We start from the raw sequence: 5,000 nt of genomic DNA, 5'->3' as shown, positions 1-5,000 counted from the left end.
TGTGGGGCCCCCGTGTTGAGGATTAGTTCCTCTGAGAGCAAGTCTCTGGTGCGTACTCGTTGTGGGCGGTCAGTTAAAAAATCCTTTATCCAGTGCACCAATCCTCCATCAGCCCCTAGGTCTAGGAGCCTTTGGAGTAAAATGTATGTTTATAAACTTTAAAGAGAACTCTGTCCATGTATTTAATGAAGCAAGTGACAGCTGGTAAATACATAAAGGATCTCTGTTTAATTGTCAGTGTTGTGCGTTGGATGGGCAGTATGGTTCCTCCTATTTTCACACATATCTGTGGCCATCTGTTAATAAGCAGCACAATGAGAGAGATTTTGTCACATCTCTGCTGTATCTGTCTCCACACCAGATGCACAAATCACCTAGAGGTCAGAAGAGGTCTTTAACACTCCTGAGATATTCACAACTGGAAACACACTCAGAGAGTGCAGACCTCCGCCAAGGAAGCTGTTTGATAGAACATTTCACTATGTTACTCACTTAAGTCTTTCTGCCTTGTTTTTGTAAAGTCAGACAAAAAGTTAGGGGGGGGGTGTTTACCTGTGAGTACAGCTAAGTGTGATTAATGATTTTTCCCCTGCTTCTTTTCACACATTTTCATCTGTTAATGAGTGACATAGATCCCATTTATTTGGCCGCAATAATCAGGTTATTGGAATAAAGAGGTTATTTGAGTAAACTGTTTATTGCTGTTTATATGCAGTCCGCCGGTTGCCTGTGCTCCACTAAAGTGTGTGACATAAAGCTACAATTTAAAGGGACAGTTTGGTCAATTTCAACATGCAGTTGTAATGCTCACACTACCCTGGACTTGTCTGTGCCTGAGATCTTTTTTTCTTCTTCTTCAGCCGTTTCCGAGATCCTGGTCATTGTAATGGGGGCAGCTCTTTGTTTACATTTCAAAAAAACATTTTTATTTATTCCCAAAAACATCCAAAAGGTTATAAAACATCAGCAGACAACTAGCAAACAGCAGTACCTTTTGGGAAAATATTTGGAGTTGGCCTATGTTTCATTTTTTAAAAATGTAAACAAACGCTGCCCCCATTAGAATTGCTCATATCTCGGAAAGGGCTGAGCCGGAAAATGTGGCATCACCAGGTACTGACAAGTCAAGGGTAGCGTGAGCAATACAACTGCATGTTGAAATTGACCAAACTGTCCCTTTAAGGCTTCTGATTGGCTACTTATCATCCTATAATGTCAATAACCTGATAGTAACCCGATTATGCTGGATACATGTCTTTAGAAATCAGTTCATTAGCCAAAAACCTACCTGGATTTCTCATACACCGATAACGGCAGTGTTTCTCAAAGTGGGGCGTAAGCCCCCCTGGTGGGGCGCAGAGGCATCTCAGGGGGGGCTTGTGACATCTGACTTTGGGGTTTTTTCCGCAAGGAAATGATTTCCTGTCTTGCCAATAAGTCAATAAGTTTAAAGCCCTCACCAACATTATTTATATTATTAATTGTCATTCATTTGAATACCATAGGCAATGAACCGATTATGAAACTGTTTATTCAGTTTACATGAGCGAGCGCTCAAATAAACCGGTAACTCCAAAAACCTGATCATAAACGGTTTATTGATGCGCATATAAACGGACTCATAGATTTTTTTGTTTTCATGTCACTGCTCTACCTTTCTCCACAGCAGACATTGGAATTGTCGCATGATTAGGACACATCATTAATGCTCATGAGATACTCTGAAAGATATTTAATTAGCATTTAATTGCTTTAAAATTACAGAAGTAAAATGATGTGATTAACAGGAAAGTGTTAAGGCGAGGCGGAAACCATCTTTTTTTTTAGATTAAATGATGTTTTACACAGCAGTGGTGTCTTGATCACATGACCCTGACAAGGGAATAATGGTTTTTGGACTGATACACAACAAGACCAAATGTTACCTTACAAAAAAAGAAACATTTTATGCGCTGGCTGTTAAAGGGTTTTTTCTTTTTTCTTTTAATAAACTGTTCTTTAGCAATTCATCTTTTGTCTTGGAATCAAACAGCAATTTCAAGTGGATTTCTTCCTTACATCCCCATGTAAGACAAGAACAATGATTGTAGACACATAACCTTCTATGACAATTGCCAACGTCTTCTTTAATTTGGGTGGTAGTCGTTTGAAAGTAGTCATTTGCGTTTGAAATGAAGGCTTTTTAAAAAGCTACTCTAGGCTAAACGCCACACTGATTGAGTGTAATTACCCTCCGTGATTGCTTGCAGAGTTTACAATGCTGCTGCTGCTGCTACTGCCAGTGGGGCTGTTGCTCGTGCATGAAATGGTGCCATCAGTGCTGGATTGTGGGAGAAATAGGGCCCAGGCACTTTTGGCTGAAAGGGACCCCTCATGGGGGAGAAATAGGGCCCGGGTACTTCTGGCTTTAAGGGACCCCTCATGGGGGAGAAATAGGGCCCGGGTACTTTTGGCTGAAAGGGACCCCTCATGGGGGAGAAATAGGGCCCGGGCACTTTTGGCTTAAAGGGACCCCTCATGGGGGAGAAATAGGGCCCAGGCACTTTTGGCTTAAAGGGGCCCCTCATGGGGGAGAAATAGGGCCCAGGCACTTTTGGCTTAAAGGGCCCCCTCATGGGGGAGAAATAGGGCCCGGGCACTTTTGGCTTAAAGGGGCCCCTCATGGGGGAGAAATAGGGCCCGGGCACTATGGCTTAAAGGGTCCCCTCATGGGGGAGAAATAGGGCCCGGGTACAAAAAGGAAGGAAAAAGCAGAGGCACTCTGAGATTTGAGAAAAATATAAAAAAGCCTTTAATTTAACATGGCAAAATGAGTTTAAAAGCAAATGGGCCTACGCGTTGCGGCCATATTGGCCTTCATCAGGGCCCGGGTACTTTTGGCTTAAAGGGCCCCCTCATGGGGGAGAAAAAGGGCCCAGGCACTTTTGGCTTTAAGGCCCCCCTGATGGGGGAGAAATAGGGCCCAGGCACTTTTGGCTTAAAGGGCCCCCTCATAGGGGAGAAAAAGGGCCCAGGCACTTTTGGCTTTAAGGGGCCCCTCATGTGGGAGAAAAAGGGCCCAGGCACTTTTGGCTTAAAGGGGCCCCTCATGGGGGAGAAATAGGGCCCAGGCACTTTTGACTTAAAGGGGCCCCTCATGGGGGAGAAATAGGGCCCAGGCACTTTTGGCTTAAAGGGGCCCCTCATAGGGGATAAATAGGGCCCGGGCACCTTTGGCTAAAGGGCCCCCTCATGGAGGAGAAATAGGGCCCAGGCACTTTTGGCTTAAAGGGCCCCCTCATGGGGGAGAAATAGGGCCCAGGCACCTTTGGCTTTAAGGCCCCCCTGGGGGAGAAATAGGGCCCAGGCACTTTTGGTTTAATCAGGGCCCCCTGGGGGAGAAATAGGGCCCAGGCACTTTTGGATTATAGAGGCCCCTCATGGGGGAGAAATAGGGCCCAGGCACTTTTGGCTTATAGGGGCCCCTCATGGGGGAGAAATAGGGCCCAGGCACTTTTGGCTTAAAGGGCCCCCTCATGTGGGAGAAATAGGGCCCAGGCACTTTTGGTTTAAAGGGTCCCCTCATGGGGGAGAAATAGGGCCCAGGCACTTTTGGCTTATAGGGGCCCCTCATGGGGGAGAAATAGGGCCCGGGTACTTTTGGCTTAAAGGGGCCCCCCTCATGGGGGAGAAATAGGGCCCGGGTACAAAAAGGAAGGAAAAAGCAGAGGCACTCTGAGATTTGAGAAAAATATAAAAATGCTTTTAATTTAACATGGCAAAATCAGTTTAAAAGCACATGGGCCTACGCGTTACGGCCATATTGGCCTTCATCAGGGCCCGGGCACCTTTGGCTTTAAGGGCCCCTCATTGGGGAGAAATAGGGCCCGGGCACCTTTGGCTTTAAGGGCCCCTCATGGGGGAGAAATAGGGCCCAGGCACTTTTGGCTGAAAGGGCCCCCTCATGGGGGAGAAATAGGGCCCGGGCACTTTTGGCTTGAAAGGTCCCCTCATGAAGGAGAAACAGGGCCCAGGCACTTTTGGCTTAAAGGGCCCCCTCATGAGGGAGAAATAGGGCCCGGGCACTTTTAGCTTAATGGGCTCCCTGGGGGAGAAATAGGGCCCAGGCACTTTTGGTTTAATCAGGGCCCCCTTAAGGGGGAGAAATAGGGCCCAGGCACTTTTGGATTATAGAGGCCCCTCATGGGGGAGAAATAGGGCCCAGGCACTTTTGGTTTAAAGGGTCCCCTCATGGGGGAGAAATAGGCCCCAGGCACTTTTGGATTAAAGGGGCCCCTCATGGGGGAGAAATAGGGCCCAGGCACTTTTGGATTAAAGGGGCCCCTCATGGGGGAGAAATAGGGCCCAGGTACTTTTGGCTTAAAGGGGCCCCTCATCGGGGAGAAATAGGGCCCGGGTACAAAAAGGAAGGAAAAAGCAGAGGCACTCTGAGATTTGAGAAAAATATAAAAAAGCCTTTAATTTAACATGGCAAAATGAGTTTAAAAGCACATGGGCCTACGCGTTGCGGCCATATTGGCCTTCATCAGGGCCCGGGTACTTTTGGCTTAAAGGGCCCCCTCATGGGGGAGAAATAGGGCCCAGGCACTTTTGGCTGAAAGGGCCCCTTCATGGGGGAGAAATAGGGCCCGGGCACTTTTGGATTAAAGGGCCCCCTCATGGGGGAGAAATAGGGCCCGGGCACTTTTGGCTTGAAAGGCCCCCTCATGAAGGAGAAACAGGGCCCAGGCACTTTTGGCTTAAAGGGCCCCCTCATGAGGGAGAAATAGGGCCCGGGCACTTTTGGCTTAATCAGGCCCCCCTGGGGGAGAAATAGGGCCCAGGCACTTTTGGTTTAATCAGGGCCCCCTGGGGGAGAAATAGGGCCCAGGCACTTTTGGCTTAATCAGGCCCCCCTGGGGGAGAAATAGGGCCCAGGCACTTTTGGTTTAATCAGGGCCCCCTGGGGGAGAAATAGGGCCCAGGCACTTTTGGCTTAAAGGGCCCCCTCATGGGGGAGA

At 48.0% G+C, this 5,000-nt stretch overlaps 1 protein-coding gene across 1 annotated transcript in view; it reads left to right on the top strand.

The window, feature by feature from the left end:
- LOC134452382 (cell adhesion molecule 2-like) overlaps positions 1-5,000 on the top strand; it is a 666,831-nt gene that overhangs the window by 618,783 nt on the left and 43,048 nt on the right. The gene's annotated exons all lie outside the window — the stretch shown is intronic.

The sequence above is a fragment of the Engraulis encrasicolus genome, chromosome 7 (genome assembly GCF_034702125.1).
Source record: "Engraulis encrasicolus isolate BLACKSEA-1 chromosome 7, IST_EnEncr_1.0, whole genome shotgun sequence".
In the NCBI taxonomy this organism is placed as follows: Eukaryota; Metazoa; Chordata; class Actinopteri; order Clupeiformes; family Engraulidae; genus Engraulis; species Engraulis encrasicolus.
The sequence above is the reverse complement of the archived record's forward strand: the minus strand, read 5'-3'. Positions and strand labels throughout refer to the sequence as shown.